Here is a 14,118-nt window from a genome sequence, read left to right as displayed (position 1 = left end):
TAAGAGTTTAAGATAAGAGTCCATGGATACCTTTAAAACTGTAAAAGAAGCTAGTAGAAATTAACAGGCACAGTAAATTTAAATGAATTAAGAGAGCTGGACTAATGAGTCCCATGAACATATTTTATTGGGATTTATGTTCATTCTCTTTGAATTCTGCTAAAGCAAGATTTCCTCAATAGAGTAAGATGCTTAACTGAGATTACAGTTTGATAACCAAAACCACTGGGGCTTCCACAGGTAACATTCAATAAGAGTTCCCTGAATTCAGTTCATATTTCACCGTAAAATTAACCACAATCTGGATTGTCTTATATAATGAATCTAAAGATAAGAGGAATATTAAGTAGCAATAAAAATCAAAGAAAAATAATTAAAAGAAACCTGAATATATTGAAGTATAAGAAGCAAAGGATGCTTTGGATACTGGGGAAATCACAACTGTACTCAACATAAGTAGACTGGGCCTGTGGTTCAGTGATAGTGCACTTGCCTAACATGCTGAAGGCTGGAGATTCAATACCCAGCACTGCATAAAAGTGTGTGTGTGTGTGTGTGTGTGTGTGTGTGTGAGAGAGAGAGAGAGAGAGAGAGAGAGAGAGAGAGAGAGAGAGAGAGAGAGAGAGAGAGATCAGGAAAACAGGTAAACTTGATAATGTATGAAACTTGGCATTTGATGGGAAAGACACAAATGGAGCAAATAATACAAATGTGTTTAATGTAGCCAGGAGGAGGCATAGGGTACTGCTTTAAGAATATATAAATAGACTGGTGGTGGAGGTTGCAGAGCATTTCTAGAGGGTTGCCTTTTACATTCAGAACAGAAAAATTCTATGTACATACAGACATTATGGGTGCTGTTGTAGCATTTTACTACAGAGTTACAACATTAGTGGGACTCTAATTGGAGCAAATTTTGTTGGTTATCTTTTGTAGATGAGGATTATGATGAGTGAGTTCAGAGTAATTTTCTGGAGGTCAATGTAGTGGATACAGCTAGGATGATTAGAGGAGCAAAGCACAAGAATATTCTTGAATAAATGAGAAGACATTGTTGGTTACCTTGGTCCCATGGTTTAGATCTCAAATGTCCACCCAAAGTCTCATGTGTTCATAGGTGGGCTTTTGGAAGGTGACAGTATTGGGACAGTGCTAATCTCATCAATGGTTAAATGAGGGATGAGTTCAGAGCTTAGTGGTGTATTGACATGTGCGGACTAGCTGGAGATGTGTCACTGGGGTCTTGGATTAGGGAACAATGATGAGTTACAGGTAGCATTTTCTATGAACTGTAATAGAGTTCACCAAATCACTGAGCTTTTACTGACAGTGCTTATAAGACCTACTGATTAGACTGGCAAAGGCCAAGGACGTCTTGCTACTCGTGTCCATTATATAGTGCACCAGAAATTATCCTAAGATCAAATAATTTGCCCAAGATCAAACAATTATTGTGAGCATCAAGATAGAAACTTGGAAGCCTCACTCTAGTATCTATACATTAGGCATCTCAAAGGCTGGGTTTTGTTGTTGTTTTAGTTTATTTGTCTTATTTTTAAAAATAAGTAGATGAGATATGGACTGGAAAAGCAAGTAATAATTACCCAGGGTGGCATGAGAAGTGTGAGAGGTACTTGTTTCCAATAGAGGACTCATTAGAGGAGTGTATTAATGTTCTTGGTTTCATTCAATGACTGTACAGAGTCAGTGTCTGCCTGAATCTCCACTCTCTTTGGCCCTAGACAGAAGTTCAATTTTACAGTTCTGCAAAGCAGAGCTGCCAAAGGCAAACCATAACTGTGTAGATCAGCACTAGGTTACATGGGGCCAAGTATCTAGAGCAGATAAAAATGCTATTAAAATGGATGGGCAAAACCTGTTCTTGATATATTTAATTATAAATTTGAGCAGTGGATCTAAGAGCCCCAGTTTCATCACATGCTCTAAGAAGTCCAGGATCCACAGTTTTGTTATTTCTCATCCTGTATACTGGCATGTCAGTCAGTATAATTATTATCATTATTTTCATTTTTGTTATCATCACTGTATCACACATTGTTTGCCTTTGTGAAAAGAAATGTATCTATTTTGCTTGCTACTACAGATATGGTGTCTCACAGAATTAAATAAAAAATGTGTAAAAGTGAATCTTAATAGAAAGAAATAAGTATTTAAAATCCACATTAATTCTGCTGTTATTTACAATGTACTATAAAGTTGGACATTAAAGAGTATAAAATATATTTAAAAGATGATGTGCTTTAAAATCAAATACAGGGGAGAAGAAAATGAGGAATTGTTTAATAGGTGTAGGATTTCAGTGTTATAAACTTTAAATTTCTGAAGATTTGCTGCACAACACAGGGAATTACTGAACTGCACATATAAAAATAGTTAAGTTGATCAATATTACATCATAGTTTTTTTTTAACCACAATTGAGATTTTTAAAAAATACATTGTCATCAGAAACATTTGCAAAGTAAAACAAAAATAAATATCCTAGTGATTTTTATAAATACACAAAATGTTCAGGAAACATAACTGCAAGGCTGTAAATGATGATTTCTTTACATGCTGGGATAGTAATTTCTTTTCCTCTTTATTTCCTGCTGATTGTTTGCAGCCAAGACTCTCCTTGCCTGCTCTGATATTCCTCACCTATGAAGTGGAATTCATCATTTTAACAATCTTGTTCAACATTATTGGGAAAAAGATATTTATATGTATTAGAGGTGTTTATTTGGGAGAAGGTTGTCAGCTTTGAATATAGAAATCTGACAAGGCCATTTGTGTATACCTACTGCTCTGCTATTCTTGGAATCTTAGCTAGAATGTAGCTCATACTTAAGTGAGCCATGTGTAAAATTAATTTCTAAGTCTGCTGCCACGTTCATTTTTTGCCACTGATGTCTTGCCTTAGAGGAAATGACTGGCTATGTGAGGGTTATCTATTAGTTATGGCTAGCTCTGATGGCTTTCATATAGAAATGATTGAAAACAAAACAAACACAACAAAATAAGAACAACATGGCTGACCAAGCAAGATCACAAACATGGAAGCAAACTATGTGGAATAGTAACCAGTTAAGTTTATGATCTATTTACATTCTTGTTATACCTCACATTTTCCCCCTGAACTGAAGGACTCTTCAAACCAGATTCTATTATTTTTGCGACAAATATATTCTGACATTTGACGCTTCAGCCAGGAGATTTTTCAGAGATTTATTTTTCTTATTTTGCCAGAAAGAAATTGTTGCTCCTTTTTTCCAAGTTTGTTCTGCCTTTCCTTCTGTTTTTTCATTTTGTTTTGCTTTGTTTGCATGCACATCTATGCACAGGACATACATAGTGTACACTCAAATACAAGCATATAATTGTGTGTGCATGTACAAGGGGAGAAGGTGCTTATGCTTGAGATTTCAAAATCTCTAAGATAGGGTCTTTCCAGTTTTGTGACCTGAAAAATCTTTGAGCTTTTGAGACTGCCTTTGTAAGATTCCAAGCCTTTACATAAATAACATCTGCTCCAACTCCCTTGTTCCTCATGTCCTGGGCTAAGACTGGGTGGAGGGGGACAAGATCAGAATGACTGGGAAGGAGAAATCTATAGGCACAGCATCTGGGTGTGTCAACAAAAAACAGAACCCACTGGATGTTATAGGCCACTGTAAGAAAGGGATATTTACTCATGTGTAGAGAGGGATAAAGGAAACAACTAATGTTGAGGTTTAGAATCCAGCAGCAGGAAGCCAGTGCCAATCAGAAGCATGAGTAGATAGGGGAGGGAACTGGGATATTGAGGATATGAGTGAAATGAAACTGGGAGACAATGGTAGATTAACAAGACCTATAAATGGTGCATGAAAACTCTGTCAGAAAACATGGCCCACAGCAAGAAGGCAGCAGGGGAAGAAACAAACTCACTGCTCTCTTGATCTGTATGGAGACATCTATGCCAGTGTCTAACATCACCCATCTCCTATGTCAGTGGTTCTCAAACTTAATTGTGCAACAGAGAGAGCCATCTGGAAGGCTGATTGAAACAGAGATCACTGGTCTTTAGTACCAGTTTCTGATTGGCCTTGGGTAAGGCTCCAAAAGCTCTAGTATTCATATATGTCCCCAAGAAATAGTGAGGCTCCTGATCCAGAGACTGCACTTGGAGAGCCACTGATGTACTGGAAGCCAGCCAGAAAAAGGGCCCAAGAAAAGCAGTACATGAGAGATTGCTCTAATTGGGCTGATATAGACTAAAGAAGAGGGAGTCTGGATCTAGGGATAGCTAATGAAATAAAACAGTATAGGGAAAGAGTCCATCAGGAAAGATGTCCAGAAAAGAAATGGAAGAGGTAAATACCATCTGAAGTTGGTAGACTGTGCAAAATCTAGTGACAGAGAGCTAAAAAATTTTGAAGAGCAACTGGGAAGATTTAGCTATTTAAATGAATATGGAGAACAAGACCAGATCCTATTTTCCAGTCTGGAAACAGAGATGTAGGTCAGGTTTACTAAGAAAAAGAGAATCGACACAAGGCCCAAGGTAGTTAGATAAAGGAGAGTGGACTTCAGCAATGAGCTACCTAAAAAAAGGAGGCTATAGTAGAGATGGTGTCAAGTATGTCACGATGTTCAACTTTGAGCTATTGAGCAGGGACTTTACTCTTTTTACCTGACCATAGGGCAAAGTTAGTCCTCATGAATGGAATAAAATGTTCAACGCTTCTTACTTGTAGTAAAACCCACACACTGGAAGCAGAAATCCAAGCAAATGAGTAGAAAGCATTTTGCTATGTTATAGTTTAAATTTGATATGTCTTCCCAAAGCCTCATGTGTTCAGTAGTGGGGCTCTTGGAAGTTGACTGGATCATGTGGGGGTACTGTGTTCATCAATGGATTGATCTACTGATAAGTTCATGCTGAGTGTGCTGTTAGGAGACAGGGCCTGGTCAGAAGCAGTCACTGGGGAAAGGGGTTGATGTGGAACAGTATCTCTCTCTCTCTCTTTCTCTCTTTCTCTCTCTCTCTCTCCCTTACTGGTCACCATGATGTGGGACCAGTTTTCCTCCTAGTAGCCCTTCCACCATGCTGTTTCTAGATTACAGCCAGCTAACCATGGACTGAAACTTCTGAAGCTGTGAGCCAAAATAAACTTCTCCTTCTTTAAGTTGTGACTGTCAAGTATTTTGTTCCAGAAATGTTATTATTATACACACATATATAATAGTTTAAATTTATATTATGTAAAAATGCACCATGGTTTAAATTTATGCTGTGCAAAACTGCAGTTTGAGCTGGTTGCTATGGCATATGCCTATGATCCCAGGTACTTAGGAAGCCTGGGTAGAGAAAGCTTGGATAATCTAGTAAGAACTTGTTGCAAAATAAAATTTGGAAAAGGGCTGGAGATGTACCTCAGCACTAATTGCCTAGAATGTATAAGGCCTTGGGTTCAGTCCTCAATATCCCCTGCAACACAAATCCAAATGTAGGAAACAGTATCAACATCATCTGGAAACTTGTTAGAAGTGCAAAGTATCAGGGCCCCACTCCATAGGTATTGAATCAGTGTCTCTGGGAGCGGAGCTCACAAATCTGTATTTAACAAGATTTCCAGATGACTTTGATATACATGGAAGTTTGAGATGCACTAGTTGAAATCACTAGTCCTTAACTTGGTCACATATTGGAATCATCTAAAAAAATCTGGACATATCCCATCTCCAAAATTTCTGATTTAACTAGAATAGGTTCTTAATGATGACTGTATAGTTTTATGCAATTCCAATTGCCACTCAGTCCATCAAAAGGCAGAGTCTATTTCTTTGTACAAAAATCCGTAAATCACTTTGAGAATTGTTTTGTTTTACAGTCAATTAGAACATGTGAGACAGAGAATGGAAAAATGACAATTATTATTTGATCTTCTTGTCTGCATTTGGAAAGCTGAAATCATATTATCTGAATAACAAATCTAATCTGGGGTACTGGAAAAACAAAGTGGAGGAGATATAAGATGCAATAATCTGCCAACCCCTAAGCAGTTGAGGCCATATTAAGCCATTCAAGGGATGATTATGAGTCACCCCAAGCAAGACTAGAACAATCTGGTTGAGTTCACATAAAATTGGACATAACATGATCATTGTTTTAAGACAGTAAATTATAGGACAGGTTGTGTTGCAACAATGAATATATGATACAGTTTCTGACCTGCACATCCAGATTTGTAAAAATCTCCCAAAGGAATTTCAGTGTGTGTCTTTCTCACTGCTGAAACACAATACAGGTCACATGCAACTAAAAGAAGAAGAGGTCTATTTTGGCTTACATTTCAGACCATAGTCTGCTGGCTCCCAGGCAGGATGGCAAGGTAGGGGGGCATGGCAGAGGAAAAGTTGCTCACCTTATGGTGATCAGGAAGCAGAAGGAGTGAAAGGCAGAGTTGGGAAAAGAGATATACCCTTCCAGGTCAAGCCACCAGTGACCCACCTCTTCAGAAGAGACCCCATTTCTAACAGCAGGACAGCTATAAGGCCCCATAATCCAATCACCTGCCCAAAGCCCTGCCTATGAGTGCATGAGGCTCTTGGGAGACATCTAGATACTAGCAATAACAGTGTGTAGCAATGTTCGAGTCCCTCTGGTATAAATCTGATTTTTACACTTGACCGCCAATTGGAAACACATAGAAAGCTTTCAATAATAATGATGGCTGGACCACACCCACCAAGTTTCTGTTATTATTACTAAAGGATATATCCTGGTAAACAGAATTATTTAACACAGCAGCATAATTTGAAGAGCAGTTCTTTTATTGGGTTAATAGGATGTTTTTGTTGTTATAAGACTGTACAATCACTTGTTCAAGAGTATAATTGTAAGGACACCACGATGGGGACAAAGGACATGCAAAGAGTGGTTAATCTTTCGGTCAGGAGCTAGCATTGCACACACATACAGACATTTTGAAAATAATTCTCTTAGATTCAATGCAATTCCAATTGAAATTATAGCAGCATACTTCAAGGATGTTGAGAAAAAAAAATCCAAAATTTCATTTGGAACAAGAGGAGACCTAGAATAGCAAAAGCAATTCTAGGAAACAGAGACATGGCAGGGGGTATCACAATCCCCAACCTGCAACTATACTACATAGCTACTGTGATAAAAACAGCATGGTACTGGCAAAGAAACAGACTGGAGGACCAGTAGAACAGACTAGAAGATGCAGAAACAACTCTAGACACAGCCACCACATCTTTGACAAAGGAGTCAACCACCCTCACTGGAGGAAAGACAGCCTCTTTAATAAATGGTGCTGGAAAAATTGGGTTTCAACTTGCCCAAGATTAAAACTAGACCTGTATCTCTCACCATGCACTAAACTAAAATCAGGGTGGATTAAAGATCGAAATATCAAAACAGAAATGCTGAACTGGCTGGAACAGAGGGTAGGTAGAACTCTTGAAGACATTGGTGTAGGGAAGATTTTATGAGCAAAACCTCAGTTGCCCGTGAATTAGCACAAACAATCAACAAGTGGAATTCTTTCTTACTAAAAATCTCCTGGACAGCAGGAGAAACCACCAACAGTGTGAAGAGACAACCCACAAAAAATTTTAACCAGCTGTCCCTCAGACAAAGGTTTACTATCTTGAATCTATAAAGAATTTTAAAAAATAAGACCTCCCACATTTAATGACCCAATCCAAAAAAGGGTATCTATAATGAACAGACATTTCTCAGACAAAGAAGTAGAAATAGCAAATAAACATATGAGAAACTGTTCAACATCACTGGTCATTGGAGAGATGCAAATGAAAACAACACTGAGATTCCACCTCACTCCAGAAAGAATGGCTGCTACCATGAAATCAACCAACAACAAATACTGGCGGGGCTGTGGGGGAAGAGGAACCCTGCTCCACTGCTAGTGGGAGTGTAGACTGGTGCAACCACTGTGGAAATCAGTATGGAGATACCTCAAAGAACTAGGGCTGGAAGTCCCATTTGACCCAGCTATTCCCCTGCTGGGTATCTTCTCCAAAGAATTAAAAGAATCATATTACAGTGATATATGTGCATCCATGTTCAGAGCAGCACAGTTTGTAATTGCCCATCAACTGGAGACTGGATGAAACAAATGTGTTTTTTTTTTATATAAAATAGAGTACTACTCAGCCATAAAAAATGAGAAATTAGAGACATTTATAGCTAAATGGATGCACATTGAGGCCATAAGCTTAAATGAAATAAATAGGACACACATGTGTAAACACCGAATAGTTTCTCTAGTGTGAGAAACTGAAAGTGTAAATAAGGACGAAAAGGTATAATAGATAATATGAAATAGGAAGAAAAGGGGCAAAGGGGAAGGGGAAGTAGGAGGGGTAGGGGAAAGGAAAGAAGGGAATGGAATTAATATGAGAAAATGAAAAAATGGAAACAAAGTCTTTGTAAATAGGGAGGGATGGAGGGCTTGAAAGGAGGGCAGGGAAATGGGGAAAAAATAAGAACCAAGAGAGATTATGTAAAGGTGTAAATTTCCAATGATCAATGCCATTATATTGTAAATCTAAAATGTACCAATAAAATTAATTTTAAATAATAATTCTCTGGGCTGGAGATTTAGCTCAGTGGTGCTGCTACCACCTGCCTTACAAGGGCAAGGGCCTGAATTTGCTTTGATCACCAGTACCAAAATACTTAAAAAAATAAATAAAATGCTCTGCAGGTCTTGAACTTCTTCTAGTATGTGATATGACAAAGTGTGGGTTCTTGAGATTAACCCCCAAAAAGCATAAATTTTCTATACCTATGGTTATCATGCAAATCAGAAATATTCAACTCTTCATTCACTATAAACACAAAGACTACTCTGAATATTATATTCAAAAGCTTTGCTTGAGAATTAAACCCAAAAACTTTAAAGTTGAGACATACAGCTGTTGTTGAAATTTCAAAAACTCATGGTAACATTAATTCCCTTTCTCACAAAATAATAAATGGAGTGAAGCAGAAAACTTAAGTACTGCTTCCTTCAGATGGAGCCAATGATCATCAGTTTTTGAGAGGACTCTCCTCCTCTTTCCCATGCTGCAACCCTCAAATACTATTTCATTGTTCAGGTTGTTTACTAGGGTTCCTGTAGGCAAAGGTTATTTTGCCTCCCCTATTCTACTTTTTGCCTTTCTATTACATTACACCTGGCTGTTTAATTACATTCTTTTTTATGATATTGTTAGTTTTTATAGACAAATTTCTCTACAATTAGATGGCAGAATTCTTGAAGCCAGAGCAACATATAAACTTTAAAATACTCCCCCCCCACAAAAAAACCACTTCCACAGACAGACAGAGAACACAGAGTAATATTTAATAAATATTCACTGACACATGATTGAACTCCTTGGAAGAGAGTAATCATTAGTAACTTACCTCCACTACACATCCCCTTAATTATAAATATTGTTCAAAACTAAACCAATGATTCTGGAGTTTCACTAAATTAACATTTTCAGTGGGACAAATTTGAGAAATGAAAATCATTTCTAAAGGAGACAAAATGATTCATGCTAAAGCTTCCTGATAGTTGCTTGCATTATACATACAACGTGTCAAACTGCAGTATGAGATTTCTCCACACTAATTTAATTAATTTAGTGCTAGCTTCTCTAGCTTTGTATAATCATGTATATTTATATATTTATGTATAGTTTCCCTATACTACAGATCTAATAATAAATACAATTCATTGGAAAGCATCTTGATATGCTCTTAACAGTACCTCTACAAGAAAATTTTAATCTTCAAAGAACTAGCAGATACAAGGGTATGGTAAATTGGTTTGCTACCAGGTAATATAAACCTTAACTAGTATGATGAATACTTCTCACAAGGAAAACTGAAATAGAGCAAATGGTTTAAATTTGTGCTTTCTGATAAATGAAGACAATCATCTTCAAATATTCTATATGAGATCATATTACTTTCGTATTAAAGTGAAATGTCTCGGCAGGCAAAAAAAAGACTTAAACAAAGGCATTTTCAAAATGATAATACATACAGGAAGGCATTTAATATTACCAGGTATTTTGTGAAAACATCTTTCAAATTATTTTTAAAAATTCATCACACAATTTATAATTATCACATTTAAGAATAATTAGTTTGCATAATTTCTTCTGATTGATAATTTTCAGGGCTGATAATGAACAAAGGTCTTTAACAACTGAAATCCTTTGGGTTTAAAATTCATTATCACAGAATTCTCGTTTTCTAAGCTTTCTTTTTGATAATAATAAATGACAAGAGATATCAAGAGAGAGGTCACCATCTTTCTGTGTACAAGATATTGGATGACAATATTTTTAAGTCTCACAAAAAATGTGATGAATAATACCAACAGATTCAAACTCTGGGAGGAGATTTTTTTTTTTTCTCATCAACGGATAGCAAATGGCTCATATTTTTTCAATGCATTTTATTTTATTTGGTGCAATTAACTTAAGTTTTCATTTTTTAATGCACGTCTATTTCATTTTCCTTTACTGTTCTCATACCTTCTTAAACTATATGCTTACTTATTTTGAATACTTTTCTATTATATCTATGTGTCCTTAACATTATAAATGATTTTCTGGATGTCATGCTGGCTTCCTTCTTTAAGACTGGATTCCGGCTCTTAATACCTCACATTTCTAAATCACTCAACTTAATTTATATGTTTTTTTAATCTCTTTTTCTCCTCCTGTATTTATTCATAAATGCGTGCTTGTTATATTTCAAGTCATGATGTATTCCTATTCTTTAATTCTTAATCATCTAAGTGTAATTATCTCTTGATTCAATTAATGTATATTATTTTTACCTTGAAATTTTTGTTTTTGAACTAATACAGATCATTTAAAAATAATCTATATATTTAAAACTATTTGTCATTTATTTACATCTTTAGAGTTAAAAAACCTATTAGTCATATGAAACTTAGTAATTGTAGCATTCACATTCACTTTCCTTCCTTATACTATCCATTAAGCAAGTTTGTTTAGTTGTGATTTGGGCAAGTTCCTTTACTTCTGTTCTTTTTTGCATGTAGTGTTTCCATTTTATATTTTGGCTATGGTACCACATTGTAAAAGAGACGAAAAGAAATAAAAATTTGGAAACACTAAGAGGATGACAAAAATGTAAAAATAAAACTCAAAACGCATTGCATATGAAATGGTACAAGAGACTGAAGTGTTAGGAACACTTAATCTATTGAAGATAAGACTTGGTAGGGGAGCAAGGTGGGCCATGGGAAGAAAACCTTTCAAATCCAACACAGTAAGTGCTGTCACATGACTGACATATCAGCAGTCGCCTGCAATCTACAGCCCTGTCTGCAACAGAGAAATAATGTACTAACTTTACATAACTGGGTTTTAATTTTAATTTTTGATTCTTTTTCTTTCAACAAATGAAATAGACTGAAACATGACAAAGGCTTGGCTTTCAGTGTAGTTCTTTTATGCCCTAGCTGTGTGACGTTGGATGAGTTACTTTTGTCTTTCATTTCTCAGGTTCCTAAAGTGGAAATAATGCCTTTCTTATAATGTGGTTGTGCAGACTATTGAAATAATTTGTGTGAAGAACCTGGAAAAAAGTGTCACATAATAGGTACTCAAAAAAAGCTGACTCTTCTGTTGCTGCAGTAGAAGCAATAAGACTAGTATAATTGTATTTACTTGTATTCATTAGTACATCTTTGCAAAACATAATGTTTATATTCCTTGTGGGGAATTGGTTCATGTACATAGCACATCTCAATTTCTCTTTTCATTCCCTTTCCCTCCACTCTCCAGCCTCCCCCTTCTGTCTATCTCTTGATCCCCTTCCTATTTGACAAACATCTTCCTATTTCCTATTATCTATCTTTTATTTTGCCTTTTGTAGAGTTTTATTCTTTTTTGTGAAGCATCTTAAGAAGAATTAGCATCCAAACCATACTGTGTAATTTGTTAGTTACCCAATGCTGCACAACAGTGTTACTACCAACATAGTGGCTAAAAATAACCCACATTGATTAGTCCACCGTTTCTGAGAGTCAGGAATCTATGCAGAGTTTAAGTGGGTTCTCTATTTCAGGGTCTCTAGCAGGCTGAAATGAAGCCATTGACCAAGACTAGAGTCTCATCTCAAGGCTCTGTAGGGAAGGATATGCTTACAAATTATGTGTTTTTTTGGCAAAATTCAGCTTTTTCCAGTCTGTTCAACTGATGATCTTCACTTTTGTGGGCTATTGGCTAAAGGACATATGCAGGTTCTACAAATGGCAATTGAAAACATGGCAGCTTCCTTCTTAAGATCCAGCAAGCAAGAGAGTTTTCTAGGGAGACAGAATTAGTAATTCTTTATAACATAACCACAGAAGCACCATCCCATCACCTTTGCTGGATTCTTTGGGTTAGAGTTCATAGGTCCCTCCCATACATAAGAGGAAGAGATTACGTGGCGGGAGGGGAGGCTGGAACCAGGAGGTTGGGATCTTGGAGGCTACCTACCCCAGATTCCCTCACTACAGAAAGGACATAGAACAGTGATGGTGAACCTTTTAGAGCTTCCAATAATAAGAAATAGCCAGCGGTGTGTATGCATGTCATAGGTTCACCACCACTGAACTAGGGGGAAGAGCACTTGACTTCATTTATGTTACCTTAAAACAATCAGAATTTTCAAAGAAAGAATGGACCATATCCATAAGAAGTTGTTTACACTGGCTGAATGCTTCTGTCAGGCAGCTGGCCGAGTGAGACGCAGAGCCTGGGATATGGTTGGGAAACAGAAACGAAGGAGAAGCCAAAGCCCACCCCAGATTACCTGATGGAGCAGATGAACACAAGAAGCTCATGAGCAGCCTGCTCAACTTCTGCGTTATCTTCAACCACCTTGAGCAGCTGCTGGACGAAGAAATCAGCAGAGTATGGAAAGGCATTTACAATGACACATTAAATGGCAGTACAGAGAAAAGGAGTGCAGAATTGCCTGATGCTGTAGGACCTATTGTTCAGTTACAAGAGAAACTTCATGTGCCTGTAAAAGAATACCCACATTTTAATTTTGTAGGGAGACTCCTTGGACTGAGAGGACTGACAGCTAAACAGCTCAAAGCAGAAACCGGATGTAAAATAAAGGACTTAGGCAAAGGCTCAATGAGGGATAAAAAGAAAGAGGAGTAAAATAAAGGCAAGCCCAATTGGGAGCATCTAAATGAAGATTTACATGTACTAATCACTGCAGAAGATGCTCGGAACAGAGCACAGATAAAACTGAGGAGAACAGTTGAAGAAGTGAAGCAATTACTGGTACCTGCAGCAGAAGGAGCAAACAGCTTGAAGAAGATGCAGGTGAAGGAGCTTCCAAATCTGAATGGCACCTACAGAGATGCCAACATTAAATCACCAGCCCTTGCCTTTTCTCTTTCAGCAACAGCCCAGGCTGCCCCAAGGATCATTACTGGGCCTGCACCTGTCCTTCCACCAACCTTGGTACTCCCCTGCCATCTGGTCTGACCATAATGCCTTTGATCAGACAAACACAGACCACTGTCATGCCAAACGGAACTCCTCACCCCACTGCTGCAATAGTCCCTCCAGGGCCCGAGGCTGGGTTAATCTACACACCTTATGTATACCCCTGCACGTTGGCACCAGCCATATCGATCCTTGAGTACCCTATTGAACCGAGTGGTGTATTAGGTGCACTGGCTACTAAAGCTCAAAGGTACGTTATGCGTGTCCATCCTTACCAAAGGATTGTGACCGCAGACCGAGCCACCACCAGCAACTAACCTATGACCTTCTTACCTCTGAACTCTTCACCCAATGATGACCTGACCATGCCCACCTGCTGATCAGTTAACTGGTAATCGCCTTTGCTTGCCTGTCATCAGTGCAGCGAGCTGAGGCACTTGTCTGTTTGTCTTACCATCTAACCAAACAAAAGACAAAGAAATTGTTGTTCTCCAACTCAGCTTTCCCCCCGACATTTGGGTGAAAGTAATTCTAGCACCTTCACTGAATAGTAGTAAAGCAATAAGGCCCAACTCATCCTATATCATCGATCATCTCT

General features: G+C 37.6%; 1 pseudogene; it reads left to right on the top strand.

The window, feature by feature from the left end:
• Positions 1 to 4,870: 4,870 nt before the first annotated feature.
• Positions 4,871 to 13,878, top strand: LOC101722335 (KH domain-containing RNA-binding protein QKI pseudogene; annotated as a pseudogene).
• Positions 13,879 to 14,118: the final 240 nt, after the last annotated feature.

The sequence above is a fragment of the Heterocephalus glaber genome, unplaced genomic scaffold (assembly GCF_053883595.1).
Source record: "Heterocephalus glaber isolate CG9 unplaced genomic scaffold, H.glaber_assembly_v1.0 deba00001472, whole genome shotgun sequence".
In the NCBI taxonomy this organism is placed as follows: domain Eukaryota; kingdom Metazoa; phylum Chordata; class Mammalia; order Rodentia; family Bathyergidae; genus Heterocephalus; species Heterocephalus glaber.
Note: the sequence above shows the minus strand (reverse complement) of the source record. Positions and strands in the feature narration are given on the sequence as shown.